Genomic DNA, 24,212 nt, shown 5'->3' on the forward strand with positions numbered 1-24,212 from the left:
TGCAATGAGTGATAAAACTCACTGCAAATGATTATGGTGCTCCAGCCAATCAACTCCTAACTATCATCTGTTTGAAAAATGACAGTTGGTAGCTCACTGACTTGATCACCATTTATCATAAGAAATTAATTTTATCACTCATTGCAAATTATAAAACTTTTCAATAAATAGGCCCCTTCATTCCCACTAGGCTACGGAAGATATTTGGTTCTGCTTCACCCCATTGTTGTAGATCTGTAGGCAATTGAGTGCCTTTATCCATATTTTGTGTTCCTGTCCAAAGATAGTAGTATTTGGTATGATAAGCAGATCTTATAAGTAAAGTAACAAATGTTTCTATTATTATTAAGAATCCATGGTCATTCCTCAATGGGCTTCCAATTAAGGCTCTAGATAGAACTGCTGATTAACTGGTGGTCCAGATAATTAATGCTGCTAGATGTTTGATTGCCTCGCATTGGGAATGCCCTAATGCCCCTACCTTACAACTTTTAATAAACAAATTCTGCTACTTGCTGCCATGGAATAATTAACTAAAGATTATGGACCAGGTTCAAGGAATCAAATCAGACCAATTGGTGGTGTTTGCTGCCTTGAAGGAGAAGAGAAATCCAAAAACTCTTCATCCAAATCCAAACATAACAAAGTTCTTTCTGGCACAGGTTCCCCCAATTGAAGAGTCAGACATACTTCTTGAAAACTAGTAATTTATTTAGAGCTCATCAATGGTCATTTATTTAAATCAAATCCATGTGTTTATGACCATCAGGTATAGCAAATGTCAAATCTGCATAAACGTGTTACACATTTCATGGGACCAGTGCCCACTTCTTTAGACAGTTTATGCCAAAATTTTTCATTGTCATACTCCAAATCTTGGGGTAAAAATAGCACTAGTTAGTTATTCATTGGAGAGTGCCAGTGTTGTGAACAACTTGTGTCTAGCAGAGTGACTTTTCTTGATATGTAGACAAAGTTAGGTATAAAATGTCTCATCATTAATCTCTTTAAAATTAACAATACATGTCATCCATAAACTGATTACTTGAGTCATTTGTAAAGGGGCCTTCAAAAATTAATAAAATCTTAGGGTCATCACTAATTGAGCTAATCTGATGTAATTTCTTATAAAACATTTTCACTTATTGTAATTACATTAGTAATATGGGCCAACAGTATAATTAATTACATTTATTTTAACTGCAATAAAAATTTGCAGAATGCTACAAGGATCATTAAATCCACTTAATGTTTGTTTATTCTAAATACATACTTGCCTCCTCTACCAAAATGGCATGAATTGTGGGAAGGTCTCCTGGGCTCCTGGTAGTGCAGGCTAGTATACTAAATCTGCTCACTTCTCTTTTATAATGAGTGTCCCAGGACCTTGATGATGCAATTGAGTAGTTCAGCAGTAAATCACATCATTTGGACCGCCTAACCTTATTGCCCAATGCAGAGCCGGCTCCAGGGTTCGGAGCACCCTGTGCCGACCCTTGAGAAGGTGCACGACTGTATTTGGGGTGTGGCCTAATTACTATAGACCACGCCCCCTGTGTGACATTATTTGGAGGTGTGCCCGCATGGCACGCCTCCAAACAACGTCAGGCTGGAGGTAAAGCCCAGCACTCTGTCACTGGCTGGGCTTCCCCCAGCCCTCTCCCATCAGTGAATGGTTGCCACGCACATATGCGCAGCGTCCATTCACTCTCCGGGGGTCTGGCACCGCTGCACAGCTGTGGCGGTGGGGGTTCCCATCCTCCCGATTTGACCACCCGCAGGCCACTTCGGCCCACGGGTGGAACAGCAGGGCACTATGGTCCCACTAAAATCGGGATGCTGGTCGAACACCCCTAGAGCCGGCCCTGGCCCAATGGCACAAATCATGACATTGATTAGTATGGGGCAGCTTGGTAATGATGTGATTGACCAGACCACAGCATTTGTTCCTCTCACCTGCACCTGCTCTCCAGTATCTCTATGAGGCCATTTCTAAAGTTTCCACAGCTATGAACAACAGGTCTGAAATTATGGGGCCCTGTACAACATTTTTTAGGGGCCCCTTATCCCTGGGTCCCTGGCAGATACAGGTCCCTGAGCCTCATCTCCCTTGTGTCTATCCAGTCTCTCTGTGTCTCTCCAGCCCTTGCCCCTTCTGTCTCTCCATCCTGAGACCCCTTCTGTCCTTCCAGCCCCCACACTTACCTTATTCTATATCTTCTGGCTGCTCCTGTTGTGGTTGCTCTGCTTTCAGTGGTGAGGCATGCTTGATGTCATGACATCATGTTCGCTGCACCACAACAACAAAAACTTTATTGCACCTTCCACTGGCAGTGGTTCTCCGATGGACAGACTTTGAACCGGTGGCCTTGTTGCTGTTGCAGTGATCAGCAGGGGCCCTGTACATGCCTGCACCCTGCTGATCACTGAAACAGAAGCACAGGCAGTGGTTACACACTGAGGCCGTCTAGGACCTCAGGGCCCTGTACAGTTGTGCCCCTGTTGCCCTGCCTGATGACCAAATAATTTCATATATAGTATAATTCTACAGACCAGAAAGTTAGGAACAATTATAACAGTCTGCAATTGAAAGACATTACATTATTTTTTACAAGTTTTATTTATAGCTATATAAACACTGTAAGTTGTCATGTATTTAGAGAAAATGTTATAGGTGTGTGTAAAGTTGATATGTTTCTTATTTCAGCAAACTGTTAGGCAAGGGATAACTGGCAATCAATAATGATTATGTTTTGTCACTCACTTTGCTAAATCCTTATATGCTGGATAACATTATGTGCTGTTGCAAATAATTGCACTGGGAAAGTCATCTTACATTGATGGACAGTCCTGTAGTAATGCAGCTACAAAACATTTTTCTAAGTGAATATCATATTCCAACATTATTTATTGATCAGCTATTTACTAATGAAGCCAACTTCCTATGTGAGACTTTCTTGAATTGTATTAAGCCACTCAAAAGCATCCACAGATACGGATTTCCTGTCTGAAATATAAATTCAATTTTACACAAGAAAACTCACAATTGAAAGAATACAAGTAAATGTTTATAATTCTGCCACTATCACCATGTGTCAACAATGAACACAACATACACTTTACCTATTTTGTAAGGGCACCTGCCCTTACAGTTAAATTTACAATGGCAGTGTGAATGTGCTGTCAAACTGTTCAAAAAACATCAAGGTCACATTCTATGGGCAGATTTCAATTAGCCCCATTGTTAACGGGTGCTAACTAATTGGAGGGGGCCATTTAATTAGCCTGACTTAACATGGATTTCTGACCCAAACAGAAATCCCAAGTAAGTATGCCGTTAAGGGATGATAACACTTAGTAAACGCATAGATCCAAAAATGCCCCTTTTTAACACTAACTAAAAAAGAGTTTGGGAGAAAAGGTGAGTCTAACTGAATAGCCTGGGGCTACCTCCCTTTTTCACCCATGCAAAGTTATTGGGTCTAATTGAATTCCATCCTATGTTTGTAAGCATATTAACAGGGGCCATTGGGACTACCACAATTTGTGTAACACATGTGGAATATTTAGATTTAAACACATCTATTAGGATAAATTCCAGGGATTTCCCACAGTCATATTTATTTGTCAGTCAGTCGTATTGTAGATTTAATAACGAATACATTTGCTGAACTATTGGTACTGTTATGTGCAATTTATTAAAGGCCAAACTGCACATCAAAGTCTATTATTTAAAATACGGGTATTAGATATTACTTAAAATCTCCAGATCTGAAGCCTGGGATATATAGAAATGGTCCAAATGTGTTAAGTTGTGGTTTGCCAAACTACATGGTAATGTTACTTTCATGAGAAAAGAAAACCTCTCCTTCCTTAATGTAACACCGCAGCCTACTAAGTATTAAGCCAGGTTTATTTTTGTGGGGTAACAAAAAAGTATAATGCCCTAGTACTTAGAGATCTAGAATATGATTAGTACTGGACCCATTCTAGTACTATGGGCATTAGGTACTGACAGCCCTGACAGTTCTTGCATACTGCTGGTTGTAGAACTGCAAGTGCCAGAATGCATTCAGTGCATTCTTTTACTTATAGTGTAAGTCACACTTGCCTACACTTCTTGAACCTGTGGGAGGCTCCTGTTTTTTAACCACTTCTCCCGCATCCCACTTTCTAGTGAAGTTGGCAGAATGGGGAGACTCTTACCATGAATCTTCGGTCCAGCAGGAGGGGGCAGGACTTAATGATGTGATTATATGATAATCGCATAATTCAGCTCTGCCCCCTACCTAAATGTCCGTGATTCACTGCATTTCATCATGAGACGGTGTGACCTAATTACATGATTGTCAGGCCCTGCCCCCACCACTGTCCACCTGCATGTTTTTTTTACTAACATTGCTAGGGGCTCCCTACTTTAAATAGTACTTTAAAGTATGCCTCTGCAGAGCTGTAAGGCACAAAAGAATCCATAAGAGTGAACTGCAGCACTGTTTTTGTTACTAAAATAAAAAAACACCTATTGGGGCACTGTTTTATAAAACAACAAAAAATTATTATAACGTCATTAGGGTGCAACCCTTATACTATGAGCGCTATAAGGCAGTTCTTTATGTGTTCAGACACAGTTAAAAAAGATTAGTAGAAAACTTGTGTGTTTAAAAAATATAACGTCATTATTAGGGTGCCACCCGATTTTTCTAGGGGCACTGTGAGGCAATTTGCTGTGTGTTCAGGGTCTTCAGGCACTTTCAAAAAATGTTAATAATATAAAACTTGTTAAAAATATAACATTATTAGGCTGTCACCCTTATACTAGGAATGCTGTAATTCGATATGCATCAGTCGAAAGCAGGAAGAGCAGGAGCAGCAACCCAGTACTAGTGCTGTGGCAGCTGCCAGCAGTCATGTTAATACATCAACATCTACTAAAGATGGTCCAGGGAAAATAGAGTTTAAGAAAGGGCACCTGGTATCTAAACAATATTTTACAATGTTAAAGAAAACATCACCTCTATTAAGAAAGGGAAACATTACTGTTGAACACTGTAAAATTGCCAAAATTCCATACACCACACACAGTGGAAAGGAAAAGCACAGGCTATGTTTACTGAAGTCCCTTCAACATTTGTCAAGCCATCTTTACTGTTTGTGAAGCCAAACTAAGCAGCGGTAGGGATGTTAACCACATAAGAGCCTCCTCCCTGTTCGTCATTTGCAGTGAGTTCATGCAAACTTTTTTGATAAATTTGGTAAAATAATAACAAGCAGTCCAGCAGCAGCTAGGCACCAGCTCTCAGCTATATCTTAATTCATGCAATATCCATTGCCAACATCTTTATCATCAATCTCTTAATTAATGATAGCAGGTAGTCCTCCTGCATCCAATTTGCGAAGGCTTACTGACTCCGTCCCTATTCAGGATTCCTCAGAAGAATCCTTGCATGCTCAGGCTGCTGCTGCTGGGTGTGAATGTTCATCATAGAAGGGAACCAAGAAGACTATTACTTTCAAACTACAATTGACTGCAAAACAATTATTTGCAATAGAACGCAAATATACAAGCTGCCATCCTGTTGCACAGTGGATAATTGAAGCCATGATGGATATGTGAGCATTAGATCTGCATCCAATATCCAGCATCAATGCATGTGGTTTTAGACAGTTGGTTGAGGTCTTGTGTCCCCACTACCAAATTCCATCTCAAATCTATTTAACAAGAACAGCAACTTCTCATTTTTACAGGGAATCCTCATTTGTACAGGAATTTTAAAAAACTTATTCTTGGCCTAGAAAATGCCATTGTATTAAGTAATCATTTAACTACAGATATGTGGACAAGGGGCACTCATCAAACTAAAGCTTACATGACTGTGACAGCCCACAATGTGGGCGTTATTGCCATCAGCAGCAGCAACATCTAACATACAACACCAGCTCATTCACAGGCAGGATACTCTCTGTATCACCGACTTCACTAAGACTCTCCTCATTTCCAATAACACAAGTAACATTGTATGAGTATTACAACTGGGTCAGTTTGAACACATACCATGTTCTGAGCACACAATAAACTGGGTGGATAAGAATTTTTTACAAAATGACAGGTGCATGCAGGAAATGCTATCTCTAGCTTAGAAATTTCTCGATATTTTCATAATTCAGAAACTGCATGTTGAAGATTACAGCTGCTGCAACTAAAGTTCCATTTGCCATGCCACCACCTGAAGCAAGAGGTAGTAACAAGGTGGAATTTCACCCTTTATATGCTTCAGCGACTGGAAAAACAGCAACAAGCTGTTCAAACCAACACAGCAAGCCATGACATAGGTGTCAGGGGTTATTTAATTTGTGCTCCTGACCTGGTGACTGAGGGACTGATTCATTATGGAAGCCAATATTCCGTACGCACGCAGTTCAAATGCGATAGTATGCTAATCTAATGCGATTGCAATGCAAACTCAGCACTACATAAGGACACCCTCTTTACATTGCACACATCCATAATACTTAGCAGAATAGAGAAACCATCGGTACTGTTGAGTTCCATCACAACCACATGCACACTTGCACAACCTCTGACCTTACTCAGAAATTACTAACAACCATGCATGCTATGTGAACTCAGACTGTGTATGGCATTGCAGTGGCTAATTTATGCATGCCCCTGTAACGGCATGCGAACGCACTGGCACGCCTGCATTCGGCTGACCACCCCCCCATCACCACCCAGAAATGGCACTTCCTGTCAATCACTCTGCGATGGGTCTGCAAAGCCACTGCGATTGCAGTACTGATCACAATAGCTAGTTCATGCACATGCACTGTGATGCATACGTATGCACAGAATGCAGCAACAATTGGATGATTGCATGGGCATTCACAGTTGCGTTTGGTAGTGAATCAGGCCCTGAGTCTTGTATTGATGACACAGCTCTGTGCAGAAAACTTGGAGGTTTGATACAATTTCTGTGCATGAACAAATATGAAGAATGAACTTGGTAGAATGAGAAGTAGATCCTCGAATAGCTGCTAGTAGGCAGGATACTAAGAGGGCAATAGGAACTTCAAGGTCTCTTTAATTGAAAGTCATGGGTCACCAGATCAAAACTTGCATCTAGTTTACTGGAGTCAAAACTGGTAGTAGGGAGATGTTAGCTGAACTCTGGGTTGATACTGAAGGAACACTGGCTGGACACCGGGCTCGTACCAGAGGAACACTGGTTGAGTTATGGTCTGGTAGTGGAGAGATTTTCAACTGGACTCCAGGTTGTTACCAGAGAGATGTTAGTTTTACTCTGGGCTGGTATCAGAATGATCTTAGCTGGACTCTGGGCAGGTTCCAGAGAGATGCTGGATGAACTCTGGGCAGGTACCAGAGAGATGTTATCTGGACTTTGGGCTAGTACCTAAGGAGCTCAGACAAAGGCCTATGAGTCTTGTTGCACTGGCAGCCTGTCTGTGCTGGTGGGAATTCTCTTATAGGAGCTGCCCACTGCTGATTGGTTGAAGTTCAAGGAAGAATATCCCCATTGGCTATGCTGCTGTCAGCTGATGCAGCAGAACATGGCTGTGCCCATACTTCTGGTGCAGTGGTAGTCTGAACACATGGGACACCATACCTGCTAGCATTAACAGAATGCAGGTGCCAGTGCAGATAGAGAGAACAGCATGTCACTGCTGAAATCACAGAAGATTGAGCTCCCATGGCAGGTGCATCAACTCCCGTGACTAGCCTCTGACAAGCACCAGAAGAGCTGCAGAGAAGCCCCGATAGCACCTGGACAGGTAAGCAGCGGGGTCTGATTCTGTAGTCTCTAATAAGGGTTGTGACAATAGGGACCTGGAGAAGGGGGCATTGCACCTTAGTCTAGCAGAGTTGAGAATACTCTCCATTTTATGCAGAGTCTGAGTCAGGTGATTCCATTTATTAAACTATGGGGAAAACAACTAGAAAAATTAAAGGAGGAGATGAAATTAAGTGATTCTGCTAAATATGTTGGACATGTAGATCAAGTTATTTATTCACTTAACCAGGACCAAAGGGTTTCAAAATCCTGAAATTGGATCAGTATATTTTGACAACCATGCTTGATCCAAGGTTTGGTTGCATGTAATGTCTTTCTTTCCAACTGATACAGATCTTAACAGATGCAAAAGTTCCTTGTGAACAAGTTTTTGGCTCAAGTAGCACATGACACGACTACATCTGCTTAATTTTCTCCTGAAAATTCTGCTGCCAGGAAAAAAACAAACTTTTTTTTAAGAGACCCACTGGTGATAAGGGTGAGTCAACTCAGCGTACCACAGTGAAATACCATTATGAGGCTTATTATTATTATCATTCTTTATTTTTTTTGGTGTACAAGGGTACTGCAGTACCCAAAAAAGTATATAAATTGTTGAGCAGCGACTTACAGTACAAGACAATGCAGAACAAGCATATGGTAAACAAATATTGCTGCAAAAGCAGTCATAACACTCAAATTAGTAGCAGGGTTGTAGAAGTCAAGGGTTAGGTGACATTGAATAATAGGTTAGGTGACTATTAAATAATAGTAAAAGTGAGAAAAAGAAAAGCAAATTGGGTAAATGGACCCTGAATGTGAGAGCTTACACTCTAAAGGGAAGGGCAGACAGACAGGGGTGACACAGATGGGGTAGACAGAGAGCATAAGTCAGGGGGTTAGGATGAGAGATGGATGGCTTTTATGAAGAAGTTAGTTTTGAGAGTCCAAAGTTTTGCAAATAGGTGGAGAGTCTGATAAGGAGAGGTAGAGAATTCCAGAGGTAGGGAGTAGCACATGCAAAATCTTGGTGACAGTCATGGGAGGAAGTAATCAGTTGGCAGGAGAGGCAGTATTCATTTGCAGAGGGAAGAGGGTGGGTGGAGGAGTGAAGGGAGATAAGGCCAGAGATGTAAATGGGAGAGGAATTGGTGAGGGCTTTGTAAGTGAGTGTGGGAAGCATGAATTGGGTTCTGAAGGGGAAGGAGAGCCAGTGTAGGGTGTGTAGGAGAGGAGAGGCAGATGTAGTACCTTTGGAGAGGAAGGTGAGCCTGGCAGCAGCATTGAGGATAGATTGGAGTGGAAAGAGGTGGTTATTAGGGAGGTCAAATAGGTGGAAGTTACAGTAGTCCAATCTGGAGATGACCAGTGAGTGAATGAGAGTTTAGTAGCATCCAGGGAAAGGGTCTGATCTTGGAAATATTTTTGAGATAGAATTGACCGGACTGCAATAGGTACTGAATGTGTGGCTTGAACGAAAGGGATGAGTCAAGGATAACTCTAAGATAGTCCACTTGAGTGTTCGAGGAGATGGTTGTGCTATGAACAGATAATGAAATTGTGAGAAGTTAAGTTATGTGGGAGAGTAGGAAGAAGATCAGTTCAGTCTTAGACATGTTAAGTTTAACAAAGTGCTGGGACATCCTGGAAGAGATTGCAGAGAGACAGTTGGAGATACGAGTGAGTAGAAAGGGGGAGAGGTCAGGGAGGGAAAGGTAGATCTGAGTATCATCAGCATAGAGATGATATTGGAGGCCAAAAGAACTGATGATCTCATCAAAAATTGATTTAAATGGGAGAATAGGCTTAAAACAATTGCCCAAAATTATTGACACCTCTTCCATGACTCAAACTGATACACTAACCATCAACAGAATGGTGGAGAATTATTTTAATGACCTTATACAAATTTGCATGTCATAATACCTGAAAGAATACCTGAAATAAAAAAACAGAAGTTGGAGCCCCTTGTACAAACTAGCTTTTCTTTACTTAAGCTGACCACCATCCAGTGTGTACTCATAAAGAGTGCTTAGCACAGCCAGCAATCTTGTGAAAGATTGTAATAGGAGGCTACTTCCTAAAAATGTGAGGACACTGATGTTCATGAATTACAAATTCTATGAGGAATTCCTTTGCTACCAATTACAACAAAGTACAGATACCTCTCTCACAGTGGATTCCAATGGGGATAAGCTAATATTGTGTGATGCTGATGTTAACAGTAATGAAGGTGATTATAATGATAATAAAAGTGGCAGTCCCTGTTTTTGTAATACTTGGTTTGTTAAACTGTGAATGGCCTTTTTGATATACAACACAAGGGTGGTTGGGAGGGCCCAAAGACAATTCCATAGTGTACCACTTTTTATTTTGGGCTTTGCCAAGATTGTGTTTACAGGCAGTGAATATTACTGTAATTTACTGGGGCATTCATGTTCTCTTGTATCTTGTAATGCCATCCACCATCAGCTTCTCATACAGGCATATAGGCCCTGTTTCCTGCAGCTTTTCCAAAGACACAGAGTAGTATAGTCAAATCATAATCATAAAATGAATAAATAATTAATTATCAACTTTGATTAGTCTGTTACTCTGCCATATATCCCGAGGCCTTTGAATTGCTGTTTCGATTAATTTTTCACTTTAAAAATATAATTGCAATTTTGGAAGTTTGTTTTCTAATAGTGTTTTTCATGTCTGCCATTTGGTTTTCTTTATAGTTATATAAGTACTGTAATCAATCAATCAATAAATTAATCTCATTGGTATTTTGGATGCTTGATTTTAGTGGTGTTTTCCATGTCTCTGATTTGTTTTTCTTTATAGTTATATTCTGCAATCAATACATCAATCTATGAATCCTTTACCTGGCTTCCACTAAAACTACTACCTCCATTTACTTGTGCTGGCCTCAGGCCTCTGTTCTAGTTCTTGATTAATAAAAACATTCTATAACATCATATAGTTCATACTAAACTGTCTACCATAGCAGTACCACTATGTTTCATACAAGTGATATATTATTTTTAAATTGCCATGTTTTTATACCGCTGCTGTATTGCTTAGTTAAGCCAGTCAGCTCACTGCAGCCTTAGGCCATTATAGATGAAAACATCTTTGTGAGCTGTGATGTGATCAAAATTGACTGGGAATAACTGAAAATGCATGCTATTGATGCTATTGATACTATAGGAACAAAAAATAGGCCCAAATCCAAAACCAAAAAAAGAAAAGAACCAAAGCACTTGAGAGTGGTTTTGACAAAAAAAAGCAAATCCTTTTGAGGGTAGTTTTTCCAAAACCATAACCAAAACATTGGGGTCAGCGCACATCTATAATTATAATGACAAGATAAAAATATTACTGGTAGGAATCCTTGCATGCAATATCTCCGAATTACAGAAGATCTGAGAATATAAACAAATAGATGTCAAGCCAGATTAGAGTGTTTACATTACTAATTTTAAAGTATCAATCACAGTACAGTGACCATACAAAATCACTTAAGCCTCGCCAATCATAATTGTAATGTTGTAAGCAAAAACATTTGCGGAAATTTGTTTTGCAAGAGAAACACATATTCGTTATTCAGGTTAATTGCAAAAGAATGATTACATTCATCTATGGTATTGCAGCCTGACTGCGAAAAGTCAAACAAATAAGTGGTTGCTAAATTATGTAATTCAGTATAACCATAATCAATGAAGGAACTGGCATCAGCTGGAGGGCTGAATCCATAATCAGCTAACCAGAAGTGACTAGTTAATGATATCAGTCATCATCAGTGTATAATTGCACCTGCTCTGTAGCAACGATAATAGATAGGATTACTTGTGTGAACATTTGCATGAACAAGCCCTTTTTTACAAAGCCTACATTAGGCTGCCCCTTTTCTCGCCTATTCCACCTAAGTGTAGGGAGGTGCAAGTGTCAATACAAAAATTTGCTATGCATGCATAAGTGTGTGCTATATGCTGTAAAATCAAAGTGAAAATTTACATAATTTATATTTTAAACAGCAATGCATTTAACTCTACACCTTAGGCAAGTGATAGTAAACAAAGGGCCCGATTCAGACCTGCTCGCTAGATGCATTTGCATGCTGCCAAAGTATGTAAATTCCGCGATCGCACAGCAAGGCATTGGCACACCAACTATGTCTTGGCATGCGATTGCGGTGTGTATTTAAATGCCCAACAGCCTGTCTTAAGACACCCACATATACATGTCATCTCCAGTATGTGTATGCAACAATCGGTAACATCGAGTACCATCAGTAGCATATGCAGTACTTGTGGCTGACCATACCCTAGCGAAAGCACTGCGAGTGCTTCAGTGTCTAAATCAACCATGTGACGTGTACTATGATGCTGCGTCTTAATTATGCACACCTCTGAAATGGCGATAAGATGCTCAGGCACGCCTGCGTTGCACCACCCCGTTTCCATCGACCAATCCCTGTCACCACCCACAAATGGCTCATCCTGTCACTCAAGCTAGTGAAGCATATATGCTCAAGGGGCGTTCACATGGGCTGGTTCATGACGCACACTGCAATGCGTATACATGCGCACATTGCAAACTTCGGCAGGCTACATGCGAACGCAGCCTAGCGAGTGGTTCTGAATTGGGCCCAAAGAGCCTGATTCAGATTTGGGAATAGAGTTATATATACTGTACTGTAGCAAAACACTGTGAACCTGGACAAACCATGTTGCAATGCAAGGGGTGCAAATACTAACATTTATTTTGCATGCTGGATAAATACTGTATGCTTCTGCATGTAGCCTCCAAATGCTGGACAGCTGTATTTTTACACTACAATTTAGATTTCATTTTCAGACATACACTTCCCAAATCTAAATCTCTCTGCACTTTTTAATCTGCCCCACCTGCAGTGCAACATGGTTTTACCCAGGTGCTCAGTTACTTGCTATATTTTACTCTATTCCCAAATCTGAATCATGTCTAAAGAACAGAAAACTGTATATGCTCCATGGTTTCCTATAGACATAAGAATTTGGTTAATGATCTAACAAAAATTAGACAAGACTCCTATGCAGGGGCGTATCTATTATGGGTGCAGCCAAATATAGTTATACTTACCTTTCCCCAGTCTCCAGAGTGTTGCTGTGCAGGGCTGGGCCGGCACTTCAGAGCAATAAAAATGACAGAGAAAATGGCGGCTGCAATTTTCCCGGTGACTTGCACAGAAAAGGTGTCCGCGGGAAGCAGGTGCCATTTTCCCAGAGGCATTAAGCCAGAATCTACTGCACTGCCAGAGAGGAGCGGGACCAAATGGAGGCTGTACACGGGCCTGATCCTCTCTTAAAACACCCCTGCTCCTATACATTTATACAGGAATTAAAGATTATATTTACAGGACATGTAATGAAATTGGGCTCATTAAGCAAACTTGTCAGAGCAGCTCTCCCAAGTTAGAACTAACTTACATTAAGAAACTAATGAAACAGAACAGTAATCAAGTTACTGAGATTAAACAGTAACAAATAGCAGACTGTAAGAATTTGTACTTCACTAAATAACCCTAAAAGAAAAATGGTAGAATAATGTGCTGATTTCTTAGATATGTTAAAAGCAGTTTTTGATCAACCTCCAGGGATTGCAAATGCTGCTCACAAGACAAAGCAGACAGTTAAAGCTGCATTTGTTCAATAGTCATTGACATATATACACAGCCAATGATGCACTATTGCTGTAGAATTGCAAATCAATTGAATGAATTAATCTCCATTGATATCACCTTTAGCTTGTCAGGAAATAAAACCTCTCTTTCTCAGATGGATCTCTTTATTCAAAATTGAAGGTGGAAAGATAGAGAAGGATTTAGAGGAAGAATAGTAGTTAAAAGGAAGTTTTGCATTTCAGATAGTACCAGAGGAGTTTGACATTTCTATGATCAGGATGGACACTGGAGATCCCATTTCCCAAACCGTCCTGACAATGCTGGTAAAACTTTCCCTTAAAATCATCCTAAAGTCACATTCTTTCCTTCACAATCCTACATGAAGACAATGCCAGGGGGAAAGCAACATGGTCACTGCTTTCATTTTAGTTTTTTTCCACTGAGTTTCTATATTTGAAGGTGAATATTTATGATTCTTAGTCTACTTACTCTATATTGTGAATGCAAAATGCATTTCAATACAAATTCTACCTCATTATGGCCTGATTTATTACCTTTTGCAACCGCGATTATGCACATAATTGACCACTTGTGGTATTCGGTGCATTCGTATGCATCGCAGTGCACAAAGGCCCTCATTCAGACCCGGACGCAAGTGGCCGTTCGTACGTTCGGCGTACGTACACACATATGTAAATTCAAGCACTCGCTCGTATTTTCGAACGCATCTAAACATCCTCCCCAAACTCTACCGACCCCTCCTCTAACTAACGAGCGTGCCAAATAACGAGCGTACATCCCCAATGTGGCTTGAAGGGAACGCACGCACAAGTACAAACCGGAAGTGGGTCTGTCAGATTCCGATTACCTGCTCCTTTATTCTGCCTACCTCCCTCAATCGTATCATGCCAATCAATATATCAATTAGCTTAATTGTTTTTTTTTTGGACAATGCAATAAACTTTACTCTTGTCCGTGTTTGTGTTTACCCGCAGAATACGTACGGCTTAAACATTCGCTTTTCTTTGTCAAAATACATGTTTGAGCCAATTAAACATTTGTTTTATTTGTTTTTAAACACGCATATTTTCCTGGGTTCATTTCTTTATTTAAATTTGCTTACGCATGTCACTGCATCAAGCCTATCATAACTCTCAAGAGATTTGTGGCCCTGTCGAACACATGACTCATACACTAACCAATAGAATTGGTCCTGTTAATTACCCAAATACATTAGCCAATCAAAATTATTTTCGGGTCTTTATTATAATTGATTTTTAGAAAATACACCATTGCCATCATGAGAGCCTCGGCATTCACCAGGCGCGAGCTGCTGGTGTTAACCGAGGTCATGGACAGGCGGATCACCAGCCAGCCTCCCCCCATCACCAATAGAGAAAAGCGTTCCGCATATGCGGAGGTACGTGGCCGCCTGCGTTCCTTTGGCTCACGCCGCCAGATCGGCCAGCTGGAGTGCAGGTGGTCCGACCTGCAACGGCGGATGCCCCGCTTGCTGGCATGCTTTCGCATGCAGATCGCGGAAAGTAAGTTTTTGTGACTGTGGTTTTCATGTTTATCTTTGTATTCATATCTGCATGGCCATGTTTTCATGTATGTCCTATTTATGCATTGTACTCATATCTGCATGGCCATGTTGACATATTTGTGTTGTCAAAAATTAGTTTAACTAGGTCTGGGTTGAAAATAACCACAATTTGTTTCCCATCTTTTATGGGCAGAGCGAAGACTACGGCGTCATCGGCGTCAAAGACGGCGCTCTTAGCCCCTCTCCCCAACCCCAAGCCAAACATCAACACCCCAAAATTCCCATATTTCCCCCTCCTCCCCAGCCTGCACAGACCCTGTTGAGGATGTTTCGGGGCTCCTTCCCCTCCATCCCAATTCCCCCTCTCCTCCAACCACCCCTCTCGTAACTACCCCCTGCCCTGAATCCCAAATCACCCCACCAACCTCGTTGGGGAATGTTGGCACCTCAGAGGAGGACGAGGGAGTGGTTTCTGGAGTGGGCGTTATTTTGAACGGTATGTTTTTTTTTTTTTTTTTAGTTTTTAGAAAAAACTGTTTGTATGTAATCCTGTGTCTGTGCCTTTTTTGTGTGGTTTGTGAGAATTTGGTGTAGATTTCTGTTTGTCTTTACCTTTTACTGCTGATTTCCCCATACACATATCACACCTGTCAGAATCTGATTTTTTTTCTTGTCATTTTTGGGGGGTCCCTTTTTGGGGCCTTGGTTTTTTGGGGGTAATTCTGCTTTTGGTCACAATATTGTCATTTTTGGTTAGCTTTGTTTGGCTTGTTTTTTAATGTGGTTTCATTATTTATGTCTTAATCCCCACACTTTTCTAACCCACAGAGGAACAGAGGCGTATGGCGGAGATAGCCGGATGTGTCGAACGGATGCGTGCCTATGTCATCGGGCTGCTGGTGGTCCTTGACCATATGTTGGTCATCCTGCGTCCATAATTTTTTTTTACATTTTAAAATAGTTTTCTACAATAAAAAATTAATCTTAACGTTCTGTCTCATTCCTTGTCGCCAAATCTGAGATTGTTTACACTGACATAAGTAGACTCTTCCAGCAAGTATTTGCAATTATTGTCACTAAGATTGTGTGTTGTATATTGTAGGAAAACAGGCACAAGAAACACCTAACAGTAACAATCTGATTGGCCTTTTTTTGTGTTTGACAATTTATATATTACTACATTTTCCAGGTTCCAATTTGGGGGGCAACCTGCTTAGGCTGAGATTACAAAGCCAACTGATTGTACAGGATTCCTTTTGGTGTTGGTTTTGACGCAGAAAACATCTTTAAATTTAGCTCAACTTGCGTCATTACAGGATTACACCTTATTAAATTTTAACGTGGGTGAACCTGGTTACACTTGCTTGTAATGGGCAATAAAATGACCAAAATTACACTCTCAAAACATTTATTCACAACATAACTAAAATAACAAAGTGTTCACTCACAAACAATACACACAGTGATAAACAAAAATACAACCCAGAAAACAACATTTGAAAAAAATAAAGAAAAATCAAGAACTGGTTGACGAAGGACCATGCCAACATGATTCCACAAATGTTGCGTTGCAATTTGGGTTCCAGAATATATTTCCAATGTGTCCCCATGAAGGATTTTTTAGGGTAGCAGGAAGTAGTCATCGTTGGAGTCCCAAAGATTATGAAATCAAACAGAAGATGGTGAAAAAAAAAGAAAATAATTAGATGTTCTCCAAAAATCCTTACCACATTGTGTCTAAACACTGTTGTGTTGCCAATAATTACCTAAAATATCTGGCCACCACATCATTGCGTATGGCCCCCCCACATACTGATCTCCGACCAACCTCGGGGGGGCCATCCTCAGGTAAGGCATCCTCTGGCTGCTTTGGGACACCACTCCTTATGGCGATGTTGTGAAATATCCCACACAGGACCACAATTTTCGAAACCATATCCGGCAAATACATGAGCTCGCCACCAGAGCGGTGGAGGCATCTGAATCGGCCTTTTAAAATGCTGATACAGCGCTCAACCACTTGCCTGGTGGCTGTAAGTGCGGCATTAAAATTACTTTGTGGCCCTGGTGTGGGAGCCAAATAAGGAGTGAGCAGCCAGGGCGTACAAGGGTAGCCACTGTCTCCTGTGAAAAAGAAGTGACAACATTAGGATCACTGTGTATCAAGCTTAACATTGTTATGTACTAAAGGTCTCCACTTACCCAGAAGCCATGCATCACCAGCTTGTAGGTTGTTTAATATGTGCCATATCCCTGATTGCCGGATGACGAATGAGTCATGTGCACTTCCGGGTAATTTTGCATCAAGGGACAGGATCTGGAGGGAGGCATCACATACCACCATTACATTCAGGGAGTGATAGTGTTTATGGTTGCAAAATATGGCCTCCAACCGTGCTGGAGGCTGAAGTGGTATGTGAGTACCATCCACAACCCCTATGATGTGTGGGAAGCCAGCTATTTGGTAAAAATTGGCCTTGGCCACACTAAGGGAACCCATATCCAAAGGCATTTCAATAAAATGATGGAGGTGCTTGAAAAGTGCCTCCATCACTGCCCTCAGGATCCGGGAAAAGGAGGATTGGGAAATTCCTGCCACTATTCCCACCGTTGTTTGAAATGTCCCTGAGGCACAGAAATGTAACACCGCCATAAATTGCGTAAGTGGTGGTATTGCTGTAGGACTGTCAATTTGCCGCTCAAGATCACTCTCTATTAATGAGAGAGTGTCTATGATAATTTTGGGTGGAAGACGGTAGCATCTTAACACCTCATCATCGGGCATTCCAAAAAGGGTGTCATGTGTTCGATATATCTGGGGCCTTGCACGCCTACGATGCCTACACCTGGGACGAGATTGAGGTTGGTCGGCTTCCGGGAGCATGGCCAGAACAATCCGACCAAGATCAACCTGAAATGGCAAGATTTGAATGTAAGGCTTTTTTCCCCCCCAAAAAAAGAAATTTTACTTAGCTTGATGATACAATCCAATGATGCTTACATGCCGGGGTATTGTCATGATTGGCCAAACCTATAAATAATCACAATTTAAAAATGCAACAATTTAGGGTGGGCATTTAGGAATCTAAATTGGGTGCAAGAGAAAACATAAAAGGGGTGAAACACACATTTGGGCAAAGAGCAAAACGACAGTGCGCAGACTACCTCAATTTGGGCCCAAATGTATTAAACAAATGCTAAAGGGAAAACACAACCAATGTAACAGGTCTAAATAAGCATTTAAAAATGCGCTAATTAGTTCGCAAATACAAGTCACAATAGAAACAGATAAAAATGCGCTAATTAGTTCGCAAATACAAGTCACAATAGAAACAAAAATGCGCTAATTAGTCCGCAAATACAAGTCACAGTAGAAACAGATAAAAATGCGCTAATTAGTTCGCAAATACAAGTCACAATAGAAACAGATAAAAATGCGCTAATTAGTTCGCAAATACAAGTCCAAAAATACGCAGATATAAAAACACGAATTATTTCATACATTTCTGACTAACAAAACCAAAGGTTAAAAGGGTAAGGTCAAACAAAGTTGCGTAAATACAAACATTTAATAAACAAGTGAAAAAAAAAACTTACCAATAGAGAATATACAAGTCTCCGGATCAAAAGGTCATTGGGGCAGAGCCAAAAGAAACCTAACAAAGGCGAAAATTGGAAACATTAACGAGCCAAAATTCACGAAAAGAAGGAGACACAAATTGAACAAAAGTTAGACGGACAAAAACTTACCAAATAAATACACGCCATAAAAATAAACCACCAGAAAAAAAGCGAACGTAAAAAAATTAAAGAAAAAGACAAACCAAAAACAACTCCCAACAACGCCAAATCCAAAACCCGCCAACAATCCACTCCGACCAGCGTAACCTCCAACAACCGACAACCGCCACCTCGACTCGAGACGCCCCAAGCCATAAAAAGTGTTTAGTTTCCCGCACAAATTAAGGAGGGATCAGGATCATAGGAACGCACAATCAATGATGCGGCCAAAAAATAAGGACGCATGAATAAATACGTCACGAGCCAAAAAAAACGTTCTGGTGTATTCCTTGTTTGGAGATAAGAAATGGCTACAGACCAGGGGAACAATGGGCAACAGTCTGCCGGTAAGTATTTCAGGCATTTCAAAACAATGATTAATTTGAAACATAATATAGTGCAAGTTGTGAAGCTTAAAATTCTCAACATTTAAACAAATAGGTGAGGAGGATGACATGGAAGAGGCTGCTGGGCCCAGTATTCTGGCCAAAGCTGGCAAAAAGAAAAGGCAGCCACAATTCACAAGAAAGGAGATGGAGGTTTTGGTACAGAGGTGTGTGGACATCCTGCCACAGGCAGACAGGAATATGAGTGCAAGCCAGAAGTGGAGAATGTGGGAGGAGGTAGCCAGTGCTGTCAATAGGGTGGGTGATTATGTTCGTCTAGCCCGGGATGTCAAACAGCGGTAAGTAAAAACTTGACCCCCCTAAAACCAAAACCCATTTAAAACAAAAGGATAATGGTTCCAATTTCACCCACAGATGGGCCGACTTCAAATATCGCCTGAAGCAAAAACTGGCGGACAGGGCTAGGCATGCAAGGGGTACAGGTGGGGGACCCACCCGTGTCATTGGAGTTGAATGATTTAGAAGAGCTGGCACAGGGGTGTGTGCAGGCTGTGGAGGTGTTTGGCGTGTCCAACATGGATATGGACATGCCAGACTTTGCGGCCCTTCATGTTGTCCAAGGTAAATATTGTGATGTCACCAACTCTGAAATGTTATTGTGCCAATATGTAGATTCTAATGTGACTCTTTTCTCATTTTTCCAACAGAGACACAGGCTGCTCCCAGAGGGGAGCCTTGGCCGCAGAATTTCTGCTGGCTCTGCAGGGGAGGAACCAGTACATCCGGCTGAGGACCCTGCAGAAGCCAGTCCAGGGCAATCCCCCTCGCAGGCAGTGTCCCTCCTCACAGAACTCAATTTTAAATCGGATTTCCATACGGAGATTCTGCAGAGGATGGACGCCAGTCTGGTACGGGTGGCTGAGGCCTTGGAGCAAAATGCTGCGGCCAACGTGACCATTGGTCAGGCCCTGGTGGAAAATACCAGGGCCAACATCCGCATCGCCAATGCCCTGGAGCAGCTCGTTCGCCAGCACATGGTGGAGCCGACCTCCCTTCCTGCCGGAACATCAGGATCCTCCACCTCTGGCACAACATCAGCCAATCCTCCAAATGTGCCTAGCCCTGTGCCTAGTCCAGAGGCCACAACATCTGCCTCTGGACAGGCCAGCCCGATGACATCCTGGACCCGGTCTGGCGCCCTCCCTCCCCCTGCCAAACGGGGGAAAAAACGTTGACAGCACTGGCTACTTTTCCCACACTCCTTCTGTGCTTGCCCCATATTCCTTTCTGGCCAAAACTTCCCTCTCCTTTCTTGTGAATTGTTTTAATTTTTAGCTTTAAGTTTCCATACCTTTTATGTTTGCACAATTAAAAATTTTTTTGGGAAGAACACTGCAAAAAATGTTTGGGCCAAAAATGTGCATTAAAATGTTTTTATTTTCCAATAAATTATTTAAAAATGTTCGACATCGTATTGTGACATTATTGTAGAGATGGTTTACATTTAATCCTGGCCCACAAGGCAAATACGAACTCCCCCAAAATTTAACCGAAAAAAAAAGGGCTCTTTAAGGAACGTTTTAAAATTTACATAAGGATGCAAATTCTCCAGGCAAAAGCAAAATGGAAAAAAACACACAAACATGATTACATTATTGTTACAATAGCCCAAAAACCAAATATCAACCCAAAACAAAACACCCACAAATGTACGCTAATTGATTGTGTAATCCTAACATTAGCAGCTATGATTTCCACCTGCGTACGGTTTTGTGCTAACCCAAAAAACTGATTTCAAAACACATCCAAGCCGGTTTTCAATACAACACTAATTGTTTTTCTGACAAGCCGCGAATAATCGATGCAACATCGTGGAGTGCCGGGATGGAGGAGAAGGCCATCGCCAATGTGGTCAAGTAATCCAGACCCTAAACTGTGCGAGCATTTTGAATGGAAAGAGGATCATCCAGTGACGTATGAGTTGGTACGAACACATTTGACGTTCGCATCTGATAAAGTATGTACGCCCCAAAAATGCCTAGCCACGCCTGCGTTTTTCCATCTCCACCCCCCTCAACGCCCAAAAACGCCCTGTTCTGTCAATCACATTTGACATGTCACTTTTTGTACGCTATTTGATGAACGAGACAAAAAAAGCTCGCATTATGCTGTATGCACATGCGCAGTGTTACACTGACGCATGCGCGCTTTCTCAACATCGGAGCGCAACGAGCGTACTGCTGTTAACGAGCGGCTCTGAATGAGGGCCAAAGACTCCACTGTTATCACAGTGACTATGCAGACCCATCGCAGAGTGATTGACAGGAAGTGTCCATCTGGGGCTGGTGACGAGAGGGTGGTTGGCGAAACACAGGTGTGGTAGTGCGTTTGAATGATGTTACAGGGGCATGCATAAATTAGCCATTGTGTGCTTGAGGCTCCGATTGTACTCAATGTTACCGATTGTTTTGCAGACTTGCAAAGTATTATGGATTTACACAAACAACATCCTCATCAACAGTATCCTTATTAGCGTCAGCTACACAAATATCCTGCTCATCCTGGTGCACTTCCACAGAAGCATCCTCGATTTCTATGTCAGCATGTTCACTTGTGCTTACATCATCATAAGAGGCAGAACCACCAGTCATAAATAAAGGCCAAGGCCTTCGCCTTTCCTTGCCACTTCATGTAGTGAAAGGCATATTGCCAACTTTGTGTTTCTGCAGCTAACTTTCACTTTGATGTTTTTTTCTTTACCACTGTAAAAGATTGATTCTTGATTTTAGATGCCCTGACCTAAGCCCTGATGCCCTTGGGCATCAGTTTTAGTAGATTATGTAGATGGACTAGTATCAGCATGACTGGTGGCATTGGCAGCAGCTCCAGCACTAGTATATAGTTCCTGCTCTCCTCTCAACTGATCATTCTCCATATCTACAAACACAAATGAAGTGGGGTACAGCACACACATCAAATTGTACCAATTTTAAATATTACGCTGCGGTATCAATGACCTACAGTGTCACAGGATTAACACACTGTGCTTCCACTTAGTGCCACAAGATTATTTATGAATAAGAATAACACACTGCGATCACACTTACAATGTCACAATATTATTTATGAATAAAAAAAGAATAACACACAGCGCTATCACTTAGTATCACAAGATTTTTTATGAAAAAGAAAAGAATAACACACTGCACTGCCACTTAGTGTCAAAAGATTATTTATGAATAAGAATAACACACTGCGCTACTACTTAGTGTCACAAGATTTTTTATGAATAAGAAAAGAATAACACACTGCGCTGCCACTTAGTGTCACAAGATTATTTATGAATAAGAATAACACACTGCGATACCACTTACAGTGTCACAAGATTTTTTTATGAATAAGAAAAGAATAACACACTGCGCTGCCACTTAGTCAGATTTTTTCTGACTAAGAATAACACACTGCGCTATGACTTATAGTGTCACAATACGTGGACAATAATCTGCGGTCTGACAGGCAGTGTCACCAAACAATAATAATGCAGCTAAGTTGCTAATGCACGCACACACAAAAAAAACACTTTTTTTTGCATTGGTGGCAGCAGTCCCTTGATGAACAACACAAACAGCACCCCATTTTTTTATGGACAACAAAATTTCAGTGTTCAGTGTTTTGTATGATGAAGGAGGACATTGGTTACAGGAGGGCAGTGGAGATGGAGTCAGATGTGGAGGAAATTTTAGTGCAGCATCCTTTGCTGGAGTCTGACTTGGAGGAAGATGAAGACACAGTGACCAGGGGCAAAACAATGAGTGGCCACAATGTACAATTTGCATTTGAAGAAAATGTGTCCCTTGTCAATGGGGTCATGAAGCATTCTGACTATTGCTCAGGTGATGCTCCTCCCAAACAAGTGGTCAAAAGAAATCCCTGCTGTGGAACAAAATATTGTATCAGATACACTGCTCTGGAATGCTGAAGTGCACTGTAGATGTGTGTAAAAAGTGCTTCAGTGATATCAAGCAATGTGTGAAGAGCAAACTGGCCATAGAGGCCAAACAACACAGGGAGACAGGTGCCGGATCTCCCTTCCAAATGGAGTGACTTGAGTATTAAGGACCATTGCACTCCATCATCCTGTCAGAGGTGGTTGAGGCTCAACATGACCATGACACAGATGCCCCACCCAAAAAGAAAGTAAAATCCTAATCATTACCTTTGTCATGTCATTTTAATGTGTTAATGGTGTCATTTTTGATCTTAGCAATGAAATTTCAGCCCAATCATCATAGTACTTAACAAACAACGTCCATTGTTTTGTGCATACCTGGATGCGTGAAGTATTGATATTAATGGTATGTAGTTAGGACACGGCGGGCATTATCCTGCCTGCCGATAACCCAACAGCCACATCCCAACATGGGACTAAAGATAGGCATTGAAATCCAAACGCCTATCATTAGCTCCACTACTAAATCCCGACACCCAGCTTACTGAACAAAGGTAATCCTGGTGTTTTACCATGTAGCCATGGGAGGGGGAGGGTTGGCATTAGGGTCCCCCGGCGGACTTAGGGTTAGTCACCCCCCTGGGAGGGTTAGGGTAGAGAAAGAGGCGGTTAGGGTTAGGCACCACTAGGGGAAGTTAGGGGGAAGTTAGGGTTAGGCAGCCCCCCACATAGGGTTAGATTTAGGGTGCGGGGATAGGGGGTTAGGTTTAGACATTAATGAAGGGAGGTTAGGGTTAGGCACCCCTAAGGGAGGGTTAGGGGGGTACAGGGGAGGGTTAGACTACTTAGCTGATGCTGTTGGGATTCCGACCCGTCAGGCTGCCGCTGTTGGTATTTGATCATACCAATTTGTATTTTTGATACATAGCAATTCTGATATTAACTAATATATGTCAGTATACGGCCATTTTATTTTACTTGCAAAACTAGTATGTTGTTTGGGAATAAAAAAAACATGAACTTTAGTACTGACAAAGAAAAAGGCATGTTTATTTGTTAGTGCCATTTCTAAATGCATTACAACTGTGTCGACATATGCAAAAGGTAAAACATGAGTTTGATACTAAGCACTTTTGCTTGTCTGCTCTGCTAA

The sequence above is a fragment of the Taudactylus pleione genome, unplaced genomic scaffold (assembly GCF_031769625.1).
Source record: "Taudactylus pleione unplaced genomic scaffold, aTauple2 ptg000095l, whole genome shotgun sequence".
NCBI lineage: Eukaryota > Metazoa > Chordata > Amphibia > Anura > Myobatrachidae > Taudactylus > Taudactylus pleione.